The sequence below is a fragment of the Sarcophilus harrisii genome, chromosome 3 (assembly GCF_902635505.1).
Source record: "Sarcophilus harrisii chromosome 3, mSarHar1.11, whole genome shotgun sequence".
In the NCBI taxonomy this organism is placed as follows: Eukaryota; Metazoa; Chordata; class Mammalia; order Dasyuromorphia; family Dasyuridae; genus Sarcophilus; species Sarcophilus harrisii.
In genome coordinates this window covers 399,059,371-399,078,399 of record NC_045428.1, presented here as the reverse complement: position 1 = coordinate 399,078,399, position 19,029 = coordinate 399,059,371, and the positions used below count along the sequence as shown (strand labels likewise).

The following is a 19,029-nucleotide window of genomic DNA, read 5'->3' as shown; positions in this document are numbered from 1 at the left end:
TATATTTTAAAAATTCTGGCAGGTCCCATCAAGCTAGAAAGTCTTTATGAGTGATACAGTGATACATACACATGTATGTGCAGCATATTTATCACCATCAAAGGGCCAACCTGGAGAAGTTTGGAGACTGATCATAAATAACTCTCGTAGACCATTTACTAAATTACAGAGGGATCTGAAATCATAGCTTCTTGATGTATAATTTGCTTTTAATATTTTAGAGTGTATTTCATTATTGAAATTTAAAAATAGACTGTTAGTGCTATTCTATTTTTATTTTTAGACTATAAATATTCTAAAAAATAGCATGGCATAGTGGGGAGGGAACTGTTTTTGAGTTCTGACATACACACAGCCTTTGACTTCAAATATTTGATTTAACCTCTCAAGCCATTATTTAAGATTATAAATTATAGATAAGCTGCCAATCTTTATAAGTAGAGAAAGTTTCCACACTAGGTGTTCCTTATACAAATGAAACCCCACATTCATATCCTTCCAAAAAATGAAATGTTCCCCTCTTTCCACAAAGACATGTAGAGTGGTAAAAGAAATAGAAAATAAAATAGATTATAAATTGAATGGAAATATAATAAATAGGAAATAAGAATAAAGAAATTTGAGATAACATCATGAAATGAAATTTTAAAATCATCACAAATAAATATATTTCTCCTAAACAACACAAGAATTATAACCTAACATAGTATAACAAAATCTAACACCTCTCTGTGAGCCACATGGTTTAAGAGCAGAGAAAGAAGAAACAGGAAGCAACCTTTGTCAGCATTCACCTGTGACTTATGAAAGTGACATCAGGTTTAGTTGTTTGTTCTTTGTCCTTTGTTTTCAAACAATGACAAGAAGGTGTGATATCTTGACTCCTGCATGAATTGGATTTAAATGTTTTATTCCAAAACAACTTTTGGAGGCAGCTGCTATAATTATTCCCATTTTTGCAGATGAGAGGCAGACAGAGGTTAAATGTCTTGTTAGTAAGTATATCTGGTTGAATTTGAACTCAGGTTTTTCTGAACTCCAAATCTAGGGCTTTATCCAGTGTGCCATTTAGTCATCACTTTCCTGGGGGGATGTAAAATGAAGAAGGCTAAATGATTCCTAAATTCCCTTTAAGCCCTGGCATACTATTTTAAATATTTTAAAGGAAGTTGTTTCAAATTTTCTTTCACCCTAGAACATCTGTTTGCTGTGAGAGTGACCATTTGGCCCCTAACCCCTTAGTATTCAATTATTGGGGACCAAGGATAATGAAACCCCTCACCTAAGCATCCAGTTACCGAGATTAGAAAGCTACCATGTAGGAGACAGGACAGCCATCTGTTTGGGGTGAGAATAGACCATCTCTCTCTCTTCCCCCATGATGAGCTGTCTATCCTTACTTCACAGCTAAAGGAACTTTTTATGCATCTTCCTCTAGATACAGTTTGTGGCTCTTGCCTAGTTTGCAAAAATTCCTAGCTATGGCAGGACATGTAGCTGCTTCCTGTTTTCCCTCTCTCTGCCCCTCACAAACCTCCACAAAAAGGTCAGTCCCACACTAATTTTATTTCAAATCTAACCTGAAAATGAACACACTCTTCTCCCTTGACATGCGCTGAGGTCCTTGCTGCTCTGCTCCTCTGGCTAGCGGCTACAAATCTGTGTCTGGGAATGGTTCCAGAAATGAGTGAGCCAAAGTTTGGAAGGATTTATGATTGACTGAGACTTTGCAGACGGGGAATGAATGGCTTTGGAAACAGGTAGACGCCCTACCCACCTGCAGCCCAGTGAATTCTTAGCTCCCTTTCCCTGAGAGGAACCCTAGAGTCCATCTAGTTTAACCTGATGCTGAACAAGAACCTCACATATCTGCCAGGTGGTCACATTTTACTTTTAGCTTTAATTGGAGGGCAGAAGACCTGTCACAATTTCTTAACTAAAAACTGTCACATTTGGGAACTTGCAACTGCCTGGGCAAGAGTGGCATTTCTAGTGTTGGGCTAGTTTGGGGGAAAACAGGCAGGAACCTAAGAAGATTGGATGACTGAGGCAAAATAAACAACAATAAAAAAATCCCCAAACATCCACCCATCCAATTCCTTGGATCATATAGGGCAATAGTGTAGTTGATCAGCTCCTTCAAAAAGCTGAGTTATCTGTAATACCCCTGCCCTGCTGAATTAATTTTGAAAATGTTTGCTCAGGCCTATTTGACATAAATCTTCTTGGTCAAAGGTAGACAAAGAATCCTAAATTAGGATTCATCTTATAAAAATGTTAAGCAGCATAGTTTCCTGAGACTTTCATCCAGACACCTCCTTCCAAGTTAACATTGACTCATTAACAACTATTTGGATTCAACTAGCTCCATGTCTACCTAACTGAACTACAATTGAAACCATCTATTCTTAGCCTTTTCTATGTCCTGACTCATTTGGCAGTCCAGTGAAGTCAACAGTTCCCTTTATAGAATAATGTCTTTAAATGCACAAAACAAACCAAATAATACATGATTACAAAGGAAACCAGTTATGTTGAAATAAAAATGAATTTTTTTCCCATCCAAGTTCACTGGATTTATTTCAGTAATCTATTTTCATTCTTCAATGTAAATATGGACCCCAGATTAAGATTTTCTGGTCTAGCCCGTGGCTCTTTTTCTTATTTACAAATGGTTAAACACTTTGTTGAAATCAAAGTGTGCTACTTTTACAACTTCCTCCTGACTTAGTCTAGTTATCTTCTCAAAAAAGGAAATGACGTTAATTAGTTGAATACAATTAACATGACCTGTTCTTGAAGAAGCTATGATCTTCTAAATGTTTACAAATCATTCTTTAAATCACATACTCTAGAATTTTTCCAGAGACAGAATTTAACAGTTTTTAAACTTTGCCCTTTTCCATGAATTTGAAAAGTAGAACAATATTTTCTATTCTCTTGTCCTATGACCCCTCTATTAGTCATCAAGACCTTTCAAAAATTGCCAACTATATGGTGGATCTGTGAATTGATATCATCATTCTGGAAAGCAATTTGGAATTGTGCCCCCCAAATGTTACTAAACTGAACTTATTCTCTGACCCAGTGATATCAGGTATCTATATCCCCAAAGAGTTATAAAAAAAAAAAAAAAGAGGGAAAAAAAGTACTCACATGTACAAAAATATTCAAAGCAACTCTCCTGGTGATGGTAAGAAACTAGAAACTAAGTTGAGAAATGGCTGAACAAATAATGGCATATGAATGTAATAGAACTTTGTTATTGTTTAGTCAATTAGTCACATCCAATTCTTCCTGATGTCATTTGCTGTTTTCTTGGCAAGATACTGGAGTAGTTTTTGCCATTTCCTTCTTCAGATCATTTTAGAGATGAGGAACGGAGGCAAACTGGGTTAAATGATTTGCCCAACAGCTAGTAAATGTCTGAGGCTGAATTTGAATTCAGGTCCTCCTGATTCTGGGCCAGTGCTCTATCTAGCTGCCCTGTAATACAATACTATTATCCAATAAGACATGAAGATAATTTCAGAGAAACCTTGGAATAATAGCTGCTAATAATAATAATATTCAAATACTGTTTTAACATTTGCAAAATGCTTTACAAATATAATCTCATTTGATCCTCACAAAAAATCTCAGGAGATGGGTGCTATTATTATTCCCATTTTATAAGTGAGGAAACTGAAGACAGACGTTAAATGATTGGCCATAGCTACAAAGTAGATAAGTTTCTCAGGTTGGATTTGAACGCAAGCCTTCCCAACTCCAGGTCTAATGTTTTAATCACCATGCCATTTGCATGCCAGGGAAGCTTTACATGAGCTGAGGTGGAGTGAAATCAGCACAACCAAGAGAAGAATTTGTATAACAACACTGGAAAGACAAACAGCATTGAAAGATTTAGGAATTCTGATTAATGCAACCACCATCCACAATTTCAGGGGACCCCACTTCCTGACAGAGGGGTGATAGACTCAGAGGGTAGACTGAGGCACATCCTTTTCAAACCTATGGCCCAATTAGTTTTGTCTGACAATATATATTTGTTGCAATAGTTTCATTTTTCTAGCTTTCTGCATTCCTTCCTTCTTGGTTTCTCTTTCTCCAAAGGAAGGAGATAGGAAGAATTTAAAAAATAGATTTTTTATTCATTAAGAAATTTAATTTTAATTTAAAAAATTAAATAAAGAATATTGGGTCTAGAGTCAGGAGATCTTGGTATAAGTCCCTGCTCTGACACTTAGAAACAAAACAAAGATTACCCATAGGGACTCAGCAGTCACATCTGCCATTTCCTTTGGGTAACTAAGTTACTCTTAGTACCTAAGAACTAAATATAGTTCATCTGGGCCAGAGAACATTAGCTTATTAAGGGCAGCAAGATGATGACTTACTGTTTCTACTCCCTGTTAACCAGATTTTTCTATGTCCTTCCTAGTTTAAAAATCATTTCCCCCTGAAAACAGAAGTGAAGTTGATTGCTTCTGCTTTGTCCTTATACATTTTTATCACTTCATCCAGCCTGGGCAGTAGCCCTACCCCTCCTTTTCCCCCAACACAGTTACGAAAACAAACACCCTTTATGTTCCTCATCATTCCTTTCTGCCACCAGTTCATTCTGGGATTTAGCTTATAGGATCATGCTAATCTTTTGTGTTCATCTTGCCCTGATTTTCTATGTCTTCTCAAAAATCTCAATTCATCAATAACCTCCTAGCGAACTTAAATTGCACAGGGGTCTTTTAGGTCCTTTCCCACTTCATCAACATTATATTTCCTTCCCAGAACTGTAGTCTTCAGGGTTCCCTGTTCCTTTTTAGACCAACTAGAGGAGATATGAGTTTTGGTTTATTAAGTTCCCTCCTTCAACAGTAAAAGTAGTTCCCCCCAGCCCAAATCTTGGATGTGGATTTGATTTTCATCCTTAAAGCAAAGGAGAAGGGAGAGTCTGCTTCTGAACCAGTGACTAGGTGAATCTTAAAATCAGTGGCAAGCTGGCTAGATGACAAGCCTCAAGGAAGGGCAGCAGCATGTTCCATGGCAGTAGGAGGGAGGTAGAGCACCTTGGGGAATGGGAAAAAACCACCTGTACTAGGGTGATTGTATGAAGTTAGAACACCCACTTATAGCGCACAAATTAATGATCTGACATTTTTCCCTTGGATTTGTGGCTTTGAATCTGGTTATTGTGCCATATCAGGCCAGCCGACCAGCCATCTCATTGATGTTTGCTCCAAGTTTTTCTAAAGGTAGCAAAGGTTTTCTTCTGGTTCCTTTGCTGTGGCTCACTCCCAGCTGACTGACCGAGGATGGCTTTGACATTAGAACACTTTACATATTATGGCCTGAATCTCTGGTGTACACTTGTCTCCTGACCCAGAGTTTGATTGACTCTCTGCTGATTTGTTATTTTTCTCCTTTTCTCCTAATATGTTAAAGTGGACATGACAAGAGCTTGATTAAACAGTCTATTTGGGGACATACAGGGTCCTATGAGTTCACTATATCTTTTCAAAAATAGAACTAATATATTTAGAGAATTCATTTTATGTTAAAATGGCAAACAACAAGAAATGAAAAAAATACTCAGGGACATTCTGGAATTAAAAAACACCTGCAGTGATAATCTAACAGTGTTTTTACAAGAAAAATCCTTAACCACTTTATTACCTGAACAGCCTGAATATTGATAACTCACTATTACCATTATTCATGCCAATGCTGTTTCCCCACAAATAGAAGAAACCAATCAAGGAATTCAACAATAACAATTCAGCAAACACTTATAAGTGCTTTACCTACTATGTGCAATGACCTAGTGATATATTCTGTCTTCTGAATAATTAAAGAATCAGAAGAATGATGAATAAGTTGTCTTTGTAGAAGACTTAAAGGAAGACGTGGATGAGTATTGTATAGAATGAGGAAAAGCAAAGGGTTTCAATCTGTACCAAGGAAAGGAATGCATTTAATAATAATAATAAAAGCAATCAATTAACAAGTATTTATTATGTAACTACTATGTGCCAGGTTAGATGCTGGAGATCAAAGTAAAAAATATAGTAAAGAATTTACACACACACACACACACACACACTTAAAGGTAGAATGTGAAAGGAGACAAAGAATTATGAGAAATTTGAGAAGGAAGGGGTCACTTTTCACCGATGAAGGAGAAAATAGCAGGATCAAAGAAATGTTCATGAAGAAGGATGCTTGGGAATTGGGATTTGAAGTATTTCAGCAAGTGGGAATGTACAGGAATTGTACTCCAGTACCTATTAGCTATTCAGAAGAGAAACTGAATAATGCCAGAGACAAGACATATCTTTGAAAATGTTCAATTCAAAGCCAAGGTCTTATTTTATGATGGATTTTTCTTTTCTTCCATCCTTTATACAGCTTTATGTCCTCCCAAAGTTTGATACAATCAGCATAATGACAACCAGCAAATAGGAACATGATGAAGACCTTACCATTCCTAGGGATCCCCTTTTCAACTTGAACTCTGCCAGATCACTTCTATAACTATGCTCCTCTTTGGTGAACATATATCTTTGTATTTTGTGTCTTGCCTGATATTTATGACAATAAGATTATTGAATAAGATTGTCTCTTCTGTTATGTCTTTCAAGGAATCTTGAATGATTTTAATGTATGTATAACACGGTCATTAAATCCATTCCTTACAAACATGCTCAAAGTACTCAGGTAATGCAATTCTCTGTGGGCTTTGGAGCAGGTGCAAGCATTCTGTAACTGCTTTTAGTCAGCTGACCATGTTATGAGGCATGAGACTGTATATGTGGTTGGAACTGGGTAGGATTCAAAAAGGCAATGATGAGCTAATCTTTCTTTCTCTTTTAATCTCTCTCTCTTTCTCTCACCATATTTGTTTAATATTTTATTTTTCTTCTAATTACAAACAAAATCAAATTTTAACATTCATTAAATTTTTTTTTAATTTCCAAGTTCTCTCCCTCACTTCTTCCTTTCCTTCTCATTGAGAAAACAAACAACTCGACATAGGTTATACATGTGCAATCGTACAAAATATATTTGCATATTAGTCATGTTTTGAAAGAAAACACAGACCAAAAAGAAAAAAGCAGAAAAATAAAGTTTTTAAAATATGCTTTTATCTGCATTTAAATCTCGTTAGTTCTTTCCTCCCAAGTGCTTCAGAAATGTTTTGGTTTATTGCAATTTTAAAATTCAATAGTATTTTATTTTTCCAATTACATGTAAAGATAGTTTTCAACATTCTTTTTTTATTAAAGCTTTTTATTTTTCAAAACATATTCATGGACAATTCTTTAACATTAGCCCTTGCAAAACCTGGTGTTCCAATTTCCTCCTCTCCCCCCACATTTTCCCCTAGATGATAAGTAATCCAATATATGTTAAGCATGGTAGAAATGTTAAATCCAATATATGAATACATATTTATACAATTGTTGTACTTACTGCATAAGAAAAATCAAATCAAACCAGTTTAAAAAAAAAAAAAAAGCAGAAGCAGAATAAAATGCAAACGAGCAACAACGAAAAGAGTGAAAAAAGCTATGTTGTCCACATTCATTTCCCACAGTCTTCTCCCTGGGTGTAGATGGCTCTCTTCATTACTGCACAAGTGGAACTGGTTTGAATCATCTCATTGTTGAAAAGAGCCACGTCCATAAGAGTTGATCATCTTATAATCTTATTGTTTCTGTGTATAATGATCTTCTGATTCTTCTCATTTCACTTACATCAGTTCATCTAAGTCTCTCTGAAATCATCCTGCTGGTCATTTCTTACAGAACAATAATATTCCAAGTATATTCCATAACTTATTCAGCCATTCCCCAGCTGATGGGCATCCCCTCAGTTTCCAGTTTCTGGCCACTACAAACAGGGCTGCCACAAACATTTTGGCACATACAGGTACCTTTCCCTTCTTTAAGATTTCTTTGGGATATAAGCCCAGTAACACTGCTGGATCCAAGGGTGTGCACAGTTTGATAACTTTTTGGGCGTAATTCCAAATTGCTGATACTGAATTTTGAAGAGGGGACCCCGAAACTCTGAAAATCCTTGAAGGAGAAAATTTCCTTTAACTCTGCCTCAATAAGGGACCCTGCCAGTCCCCTTTTCAATATCCTAACTATTGTACCACCTAGCCAAACATCCTAATAGGAAACCTTGCCAGGCAAAAATAGTGCTTTCTGGAATTGATTGTAAAGGGGGACAAGAAGGTAATAGAGAATATATATTGTTGGTACCTATTTTTCCCTCTCTTTCTCTCATTTTCATTTTTTTTCTTCCCCTTCTTTGCAGGGAGAGGTATGAAATGGATAAGGATACTGGAAGAGACAATGTTGATTTAGGGAGCAAGGTCTGAATAGAAATATGCCTCAGGCAGACGTGAGCTAGCCCACAGCCCAGAGCTGAGCTGGAATTCCACTTGTGAGCTCTTATACAAATATTTGACTTTCCGAGTTTCCATTTCCTCATCTAAGAAATGGTGGTAGTAAGTTATGAGGCTCACGTGAGATGATGTATGTATACAAAGCATTTTGTTAGCCTTAAAGCCAAACATGGACAACCCGCAGCAGGGATTTTCAGCAACATAGCAGCAGCCACCAGGAAAAAACAAAACAAAACAATTAAAATAAAATAGAGTTGTCTTTGTTTCTTGCCCACTTCCTTGTCTCTCTTACCCTTCTCAGACACTCCTGTAACCCTCTGGTTAGAAGGACTCATCCAACCCTACCCTGTTCTTCTATCCATCTATCAAACAATCAATCAATCAACAAACACCAATTAAAGGCCTATTTTGTTCCAGGTACCGGGGAAGCCTATATTCTAATGAGACAGATAACACACGCATATATAATACTTGATATTCATAGCATCATAAATTCAGAACAGAAAAATTGAGAGCAGAGGCCATTGGAAATCAACCCCCTAATCTCCCATTTAACATATACAAATGAATACTGGAGGAAGATTAGCTGTTGGGGAGGATGGGGTGACATCCTCAATAACCAGCATAAGTAATTGGTTCAATAATATAGGAGATGCGTCTAAAGGTGAAGAACTTACAGCAGTGGTTCTCCAAGTATGGTATAAAGACTCCTGGGGATCTCTGAAACCCTTTTAGAAGGTCTACAAATTCAAAAATAGTTTTTATTTCCAATATGGTAAATGTCTATAAATATAACCCAGATAAACAAAAACGCTTTGGAGAGATCCTCAATAATTTTTAATAGGATAAAGATACTGAAAACAAAAGTTTTGAGAACCACTGCTGTAGAGGAACAAATTTAAGCTTGATGTCAGAAAAAAAACCTAGAATAGGTTTTGTGCCCACAGAACTCAGGAAAGCCAGGAGTAGAAGAGGCAGAGGGAGAGTTGGGATTGCCACAGGGAACCACAACTGTCTAAAAGGTGGAAAGTTAAACATTCCGATATGGGAATGTTCTCGTGACTGTTTAACACTCGAGCGCTTCTTTACCCCTTTGGCACTGCCTCGCTTCAGTTGATGGCTGACACGCTGGTTGGAGATTATGGCACATTGTGACAGATGAGCTTGGCAGGTGGCTCTAGAGCCAGGTGACTGGCCGCTTGCTGGATATGTGCCGGCAGAAGTAATTCCCTCCCTAATTCCAAATCATTTTTTGATAAGAACAAAAACCATATACAAATGAATATTTCCATCTTTATTTCAAATTCTAGGTTTCAACTGCAATATTAATGCTACTCCACAGTGTAATTTACTTGTAATAATATATCATTATTTCCATTTTACAGTTCTCTTCTTAAAGTAGTAAAGCAAATGTTTTAAAAAGCACAAATAGCTTCACCACAATTCTCCATTCAGCTTAAGAATTTGTGCTATCCTTTCAGAATTGCACATAATTGAAAACAATGAAAACCCCCATGTGCTAAATGCTCTAGTCATTAAAGCATTTTTTTACTTTAGAATAAAAGAGCCTTCTCATGGTTGTATTTATTATTTTTCTATAAACCCAAAACATACTTCTTCCTCTGTTCCCAGACTGACATCTGCTGGGGATGTCAGGCTGACCGTCTTTCTCAAGGTAGGACCTTATTCAGCCCACCACTTATCAGCAGGGAACATGGTCAAACCCTGACCAGTCACCGCAGCCATTGCACTTTCCTCTTCATTTCAATAGTCGGGGTTAGTCAAAGGTAGCACTTAGTAAATATGTGTTGCATGAGTCAATGAATGAAGTAATAGAGTGAAGTAAGGCTTTTTGATAGCCATGGCCTTGCTTCTGCTGAGAAATAAAGTATAGAGCTGTATAGAATCTGAAAATGAGCTACACTGAGACTCAATTCAATAATAACTAACATTTACTAGTCACTTACTGCAGGCAGAATATTGTGATAAAGGCTGGGAAAGATGAGGTGAGGAATATTGTTCTCGAGAGCCTAGTAACAGGAGATAACATATACACAGATAATCATAATGTGAATAATGTCAACCATGGTTCTGGCAAAAGAACAAAACTCAAGACACCGTCTACCTGAATCATTGTGCAATAAATGTCCAATAGCAGTTCGTTAAGTCTGGCAAAAATGTAAAGGGAAAAAAATAAACAGTGTCTTCTGCCTTCTCCAACTATTTCCTCCTTCATTTCTTTCCCCTGTCTTTTCTGAGATTCTGCCCATCTTTAATTGAATTATCCCTCTCATGAAAGTGACATTAATTGTCCCCCCAATGAGTTTCTTCCAGGGGTTACAAGGTGCATTATTTAAAAAGACCTGGTACTTCAAGTCAGAAGGCTGGGCTTTATTAGGTGGGTGACCTATAAAATGGGCACAGTAAGACTTATTCCACCTATCTCTTAGTGGGATAGCTATAAGAAAAGAAAAGTGCTATGCAAAAGTAATTGGTGTTCTTTATGCTTTAATTTGTCTTCCCTCAACAATTTAGGGTCATCATCTTTAATTTCCCTATTTCACATTTAGTCAGTCACCATGCTTTTTGATTGACGTTCCCAATTCTTTCCTTTAAACCATCCTGTTTTGATGCCATTCTTCTGATCCCAAACCTTCCATGACTCCCCATTATTTATGAAGGAAATCCAAACCTCCTGGCATTCAATGCCTTCCAAATCCAAATGGTTGTCTCCAATACTCCCCAATATGAGCTCTGTATTCCAGAGCAAGCATTGCCTTTACATGCCTCTGTGACTCTAACTGGAATATTTTAGCTATTTCTCTATATTGAAGTCTTAATTATCCAAGGATGGGCAGAATATTTTTTGCTGGATATAAACTGTCTTTCCTTTAAATGGTTCTTAAACTTTTTGGTCTCAAAATCACTTTGCCTTCTTAAAATGAGGACCCTAAAAAGCTTTTGTCTGTGTGGGTTATGGATTTCACCTTTCAATATTTATTTATCGTATTAGCAAGAACTTGCATGTCTGGTGTGCGAGCCATTTTCAGGGCTGCTCATCCACCTCTGGGGTTCAACACTTAACTCTCACCTGTGGCTCCCAGAAACTGTACCATGCCCCAGCAAACTGTCTCAGCAGATGGGCTAAACCAGGTTGAGAATAACCGACCGGTGAGTTGAGGGGGTGCCTGCCTCAAATCTGTGAAGACCTCCCCCAGTGGAACAGTTGGATGAGAACAATTTGTTCCAACAGCCGTGAACCGTAGCAGGTGCTGTGGAATTCTTAGAGCTTGATCAGATATCAAAGATCAAGGTCACCGCATCTCCAGCCATCACCAGCTGTCCTGATTTGTGTCCTGCCATTGACTCTCAATGACTCTGGAAGAGAGAGTGAGGCTGATGACTTTGTGCAACTCTGCAAGTCACTTTCTCTATAAATGAAAGACAAACAACAATTAGAAATAAAAATTGATAAAATTTAAAATGTTATTAATTTATTTTAAGAATAACAAAAATTAGCCCATTTCATTTCATTAGTTCACATTAATATTTTTATGAAAAAAACTAGTTTTTAAAAGGAAAAAGACTGAAATTGTTTTATGTATTTTTGCAAATTTCTTTAACATCTGGCTTGGTAGAAAAGGGCTGGGTACTCACCTCTGCTTTTGATTTTAATCTGTTCTGATATGATGTTGATTGAAGTATATTAAGTAAATCCAGCTTCACTCAGGGATGTAGTTACAAAAGGGAGGGGTAATTATAATAAGCAAATAATATCTTAGAATCATTATGAAAATAGTTTTGACCTTGCAGCCTGCCAGAGGCCCGTCCTCAGGGCCCCAGAACCACTGCTCTGTATTCTGATAGCTCTTTATCCGGCTTCTATGTTGGATTTAATGCCGTCTGTTCTGTACTGTACTTGTACTCACTTTTTTTTTTTCTATTTTAAAGAGCTTCAACTCCTTGAGAGCCAGGTATCTCTCTCACACATCATTGTATCAGCCCCTGGCACAATGTTTCTCAAGAAGGAAGTACTCAGCAAATCACAGGATCACAGATTTAAAGCTGGAATGTTGGATGAATGATCATATTCTTTTAGAGTTTATCTCAGCTTCCCCACCTGCCCTGGCCCCCCTGTCCAGTGCTGGCCCAATGCTCTGCATCCACTATGGCGATGTTTTAATTGCATTTTGTTCCACTCTTCAGTCTGTACTATTTGCAGCCTGGAGTAGGAAAGGACTAATATATCTAAATATTGCTTTTTCAATCCTGGCATCATCATTAGATCAGAGATTTAGAGCTGGCAATCAGATGCCCATAAACTTGGAATCATAGATTGTTAGAGCTGAAAAGGATCACAGAGATGATTCAGTCCAACTTCTCTGACGACAGATGAGGAAACCGAGACCCTTTCAGTCAAAGCTTTTAGGGTTTGTCTAAAGACACTCGATGTCTATTCAGAACCTGTTTTTTCAGAATATCAATATTACAGGAGCAATCACTCCTTGTTTTCACTTAAAGTAGAAAACTTGGGAGGATAAATTAGCTAGGCATGTTAGGTTCGTAAAATACTAAATTACAGCTGCAAAACCCTCAAGTAATAGTAATGAAGTGACATAAGATAGAATATGAATAGACTTTGAAAAACATAAAAGGCAAAACAAATCCAAGTACTATTAACCTTCTTGCTGAATTCAAGAAGTCTTATCATATCTGTCATGTGCAAAGGCACTGTGCTAAACACTGGGAATTCAAAAACAAACCCAAAACATCAATACTCTTTGCCTCAAAAAACTTAGAATAATTAATAACAGCTAGCATTTAAATCGCACTTTGGGATTTGTAAAATGCTTCTCAAATAAGTTTCTTTATCATTTTATTCTTACAACTCCGGGAGATACATGCTTTTATTCTCCCTACTTTACAGATGAGGAAACTGAGACAGGATCAAGTAAGTGTCTGAAGCAGAAATTGAATTAAAGTTCTCTGGGCTCTAATCCATGGTTCTTCTCCACTGCAACCCCTTCTGCCTACTTAGAAGGATAAAATATGTACTTAAATAAGTAAGATACAAGATAGAATGAGAAAATGCAAAATAAAGTCTAGCCAAAAAGGCTAAGAATTATCAGCTTGAGAAATCATGAAAGACTTCATGAAGGCTGGGGCACATGATGTAAACATGGTCTGCTCAACATGAGAAAAACCGTCCTTCAATAGGGAGAGATAAAGGTAAGATAACTAGATCAAATTAAAAATCTTATCCTCCCAGCATATAGACAAGGAAGGAATACAATTCAAACTTCTCAAATTTAAGTGATGATTTAAGGTTTGCTGAGCACTTTGTATAGATTATTTTAGCTACATTTTTAGCAATGAAACTTTGCTGGCATTCGGTATATTAGAACAGGGCTGTCACCCTTGCCTCCCCTCCCCCCTTTCCTTCTAAATTTGGCAGTGGAAGGTTACCATATACACTGATGAGTGCAGTTCAAAAAAAGCTAAAAATCTGTAATTATGGAACAAGAGGAAATTATTTTTGCTGGAGAGTATATGTATGAGAACAGCCCATGACTCCATAAATGACTCACCCTCAGGCACCGCTGTTTAATTTACAAGCTATTTATCTCCTCCCAGACACCCCAGCAGAAACAATTATCACTTAGTAATTTGTTGATCTTATCAAGGCCCTTGGATCTGTTACCGTTGCTCCCACCAATACAAATGCTACTTGAAATAAACAATTTATAATACAGCCTGCTACTTAATCATGCCCATATAATCAGGTTTTAATTGATTTTAGGATGGCAGAGACTTTATTTAAAACTGTTTTGTTGTCATTTCAAGATCCTAGTCTCTGTGTTTCTAAATATCATGTTTTCTGAGCTATGTGTGCTGACAGGATCCGGAGCTCTTCCCTTTCAAAGGAAGTTATTTTGTGGAAGTGAGAAAAGCTCCAATGTCTGGGATGTTCTCCCTCCTTATTGCTGCTTCTTGCAATTCATAATACCCTTCAGGGCTCAGTTTAAGTCCAAATGAGGATTTTCTTGAAAGCACTTTTTCCCAGTTATTAATGTTCCTCACTGCCCTTCTAAACTGACGCTTCATGACCCCATTAGGGGTTCCCTTGGTAAAGATACTGGAGTGGTTTGCAATTTCCTTCTCCATCAAATTTTATAGATGAGGAAACAGAGGCAACTAGGGTTAAAGTGACTCGCCCAGGGTCACACAGCTAGAAAGTGTCTGGGGTGGGATTTGAACTCAGAAAGATGAGTTTTCTGATTCCAGGGCCAGCACTCTGCACTATGGCACCACCTGCTGCCCTCCTTTGAGGATCTATAATTTTCAAATTATGAAACAGCTGCTGGAAGACTGGATTCCCTGTTTCAATTTGCTCTTGATCCTTGATGAATCAATAGTAATAATAACAATAATAAAAAATGATGGATAATAATAGCTAGCACCTATTATGTACTAGCCACTATGCTAAAGTGCTTTACAAATACATCATTCTAATTTTTTTATTAAAGCTTTTTATTTTCAAAACATATTCATAGCTAATTTTCAGCATTCAATCATGCAACACTTTGTTTTCCCAATTTTTTTCTTCTCTTCCTCCCACCCCTTCCCCTAGATGGCAAGTAATCCAATATATGTTAAACATGTACAATTCTTCTATACATATTTCCACAATTATTATGCTGCACAAGAAAAATCAGATCAAAAAGGAAAAAAAGGAGAAAGAAAACAAAATGCAAGCAAAGAACAAAAAGAGTGAAAATACTAATTTCATTCAATTTTCACAAGAGAAGTGCTATCATTGTCCTTATTTTACAACTGAGGAAACTAGATTTAGTGATTTGCCCAAGAGCATTCAGCCATTAAGTGTTTGAGATCAAATGTGAATTTAAGCCTTCTTGACTCCAGGCCTAATTCTCTATGTACCTCCTAGCTACTAAATAAATCATCACTTTGGGCAGTTAACTTCATAAGATTTCAGTTTTCCCATTTGTAAAAGTAAGAAACTAAATTGGATAATCTCTAAATTCCTCTTCTAAGTCCAATGTTTCAAGGTCTTTACTCTTCACTGGGCTTTTGAGGATTTCTTTAAGCCTTTATTGGTTTCCCCCATAATACAATAACAAATCTATAGTCTAAACTCTGAGGTGCCACTTTACACCTCTCAGACTGGCTAAAATGACAGGAAAAGATAATGCTGAATTTTGGAGGGGATGTGGGAAACATGGGACACTGATACATTGTTGATGGAATTGTGAATACATCCAGCCATTCTGGAGAGCAATTCAGAAAATTATCAAACTGTACATAACCCTTTGACCCAGCAGTGCTAAAGACTGGGCTTATATCCCAAAGAGATACTAAAGAAGGGAAAGGGACCTGTATGTGCACAAATGTTTGTGGCAGCCCTTTGTGTAGTGGCAAGAAACTGGAAACTGAGTGGATGCCCATCAATTAGAGAATGACTGAATAAATTATAGTATATGAATGTTATGGAACATTGTTGTCCTGTAAGAAATGATCAGCAGGATGATTTCAGAAAGGCCTGGAGAGACTTACATGAATTGATGCTAAGTGATGTGAGCAGGACCAGGATTTCATTGTACACAGCAAAGGCAAGATTATACAATAATCAATTCTGATGGACCTGGCTCTCATCTATAATGAGGTGATTCAGACTAGTTCCTCATCACTTCTCCACTAAGACAATATGTCTTAATCACCCCGGTGATTGGAACCCTAGTTCCAATGATCTTGGGATAGAGAGAGCCATATGTACCCAGAGAGAGGACTGTGGGGACTGAGGGTAGATCACAACATAGCATTTTCACCGTTTTTTGTTGTTGTTTGTTTGCTTTTTTTTCTTTCTCATTCCCCCCCCTTTGATCTAATCTTTTTTGTGCATCATGTTAACTGTGGAAATACGTATAGAAGAACTGCACGTGTTTAACATATATGGAATTACTTTCTGTCTAATAGGGTAAGAAGGAAGAAGGGAGGGAGGAAAATAATTTGGAACACAAGGTTTTACAAGGATGAATGTTGAAAATTATCTTTGCATATATTTTGAAAATAAAAAGCTATTATTAAAAAAACCCCTAAATATGTGGTCTAGAATGAGTGTTTAATTATGTGCTGCCATGAATTATTTGATAACTTTTAACTTATTTAATTTTTTTTCCAAAGCAAATTGTAACATCTTTAAGGCAGGGATTATATCTAAGAATGAAGCTGGTAGCTATATCTCTCACAGTGCCTAACACAGTATACAACATCTGCTTGTTTGGTGAATCATTTTTACATCACAAAAATATATGTGTTATATTTCCATTTCCACAATAGATCCAGGTTCTCTTAACTACTTCCTCCGTGACTGCAGGCCATAATCCATATACTTCTCATTCTATGAAATTCTTACCCAAGGTCACCCACCCATAGATCCTTTTGAATGTCTATCCATCATGGCAGAGTTCTTAAGCACTGAATGGGAGTTGCCTCAGTCAAACTGGGATCTATTGAAGACCTTAGCTTTAAAAGATTAAGGTCTCCCACTATATTCAGGGCCTTCTCCAGGCATCCTGATCTGTACAGGTCAATTGGACCCAGAGGGCTCTGGAGGGGAAAACCGAGGCAGGTGATCTTGTACAGCTCTCCTTCACTTAAATCCGATTCACTTGCATGTTATAGCATCACCTCCCTGATGTCACGGACCTCTTAGAGAGTGAAGGACAAACAGCATCTGATCTTCCTCTAAGTATCTTAATATTTGTGAGCATTTGATAGCATCCAAGTTATATTATCCTTCCTGCTGATCCATCCCCTTCTTCTCCCATTGTCGAATTTCTCAGTTACCTTCCTTGTATCTTTGTTTCAGTCCAGGTCATCAGAGGAAACAGACTTGCACCCACCTCATTTCTCTCCATTGTAACCCACATACTGTTTTGAAACAGAAGAATTACTGTAAAAGGAGCTATGTTCCTCTTAGACTATAGTGGGAAAGTCCTTTGTCCTTTGAAATATCTCTAGAAAAATCAATTAATTGCATACTCCTCCCCCACCCCAATAAATTAGGACCCTTAAATCCCAAGTGCTAGAAATATTCCCTGATGAAAACTCTGAATTTATAAGTTAAGGTTTTTTGGTCATTTGTCTTAGCCTTCAAAGGTTTTAAATATACGATTTAAAAGAAAAGGTATTTGATAACTTATTTTTCTGTGTTCTTGGAGGAAAAAAAATAAAACAAAAACCAACTACTTCTTTTCAGGCTTTCCTGATGCTATGCAGAAGTGGTTTCTTCTACACAGTGGGGTATCGGTTATAATTAAAAGCCTTAGTTCTTTAACTTAAATTATTTCTTTAATGATTTCTAACTAAGTGGTTTCTTTTAGGCAAAGTACACCCAGCTAGGAGTCCTGAGATGTGCATAAAGGAAAAAAAGATCAAAGATATGGTCCCTTGACCTCAGGGAAATTGGGAAGGGGGGAGAGAGGGAATCAAAGAAAGCAAATATGGACTCTGATAAGCATGGGAAAGAAATCAATAGACATAGAGCCACAAATGGGTGAAATTTCCAAGTCATTTAGGTTGTGGAAAAGTTAAGTAGATGGTGAGCTATGGAGCTAATCTGGAAAGTCTCATAGCAAAGAATTAGGAGGAAAAAGTAGTCTCGTCCTTCAAAGCTGGAGTCACTTGTTTATAGAGAAATTTGAGTTTATTTTAGACTTAAATGCAACAATAAAAAATCTAATCTTTTTTTTTAAATAGGGAAGTTAGTGAATAGGATTTTTGTTTAAGATAAGATTGTGATTAAAGAGTATATTTAAATTTATCTTTCAATGAGCAAATATTTGTTTTTCTCCCTCTTTCTCTAACTTTTCCCCTTATGAAAAAATAAAGAAAAAAAAATCCCCAAACCCTTGTAATAAAAATGCCTCCAAATCCAATAAAACAAATTCTATCATTACTCATGTCCAAATATGTATGTCTCAATCTGCCTCTTCAGTCCATCATTTTGCTGACAGGAGAAGTACAGCTAGTTAATATCTGAGGCAGAATTTGAATTTATCCTTCTGACTTCAAAGCTAAGACTCTATTCACTATGTCAGGGAAATTTAGAGGATGGGTCACTAAATCAGAGGCTAATTTCCAGAGATTTCAAGATACTTAAAAGAAGTATTTTCAAAGTTCTGATAATTAAGTCTATCATAATATTTAGAGGAGGAAGGGACTTTGGAGATGATCTAACAACCCAGTTAAGTGATGCAATGGGTAAAGCATGTAACCTGGAGTTAGGAAAAACTGAGTTCAAATGCTGCCTCAAATGTTCTTTAGCTGTGATCCTGCCTTAGGCTCTGTAAACTTCAATTGTCCCATCTGTAAAATGGGGATAATAACAGCCCCTTCCTCAAGAACAAAGCATGTTTTATGTTGAGTCCTCCGGAATCATGGTTGGCCATTGTGTTGAACAAGTTCCTAGGTGGTTTGATTTTGTAATATTATAGTTATTGTATAAATTATTGTCACTTCACTTTTCATCAGTTTATTAAGTCTTCCCATGTAGAGGGTTACAGTCAGGGGGAAACTCTGGGTGAGATATAAGA

General features: G+C 37.0%; 1 long non-coding RNA gene across 2 annotated transcripts in view; it reads left to right on the top strand.

The window, feature by feature from the left end:
• Positions 1–9,161, top strand: part of LOC116422442 — a 34,724-nt gene extending 25,563 nt beyond the window's left edge. Inside the window, exon 4 of one of the 2 annotated variants that reach the window (XR_004233085.1) lies at positions 8,323–9,161. This is a non-coding gene — a long non-coding RNA (uncharacterized LOC116422442). Of the gene's footprint in view, positions 1–6,405; positions 6,919–8,322 lie in introns of those variants that run through there. The other variant, XR_004233086.1, reaches the window with a different exon arrangement.
• Positions 9,162–19,029: the final 9,868 nt, after the last annotated feature.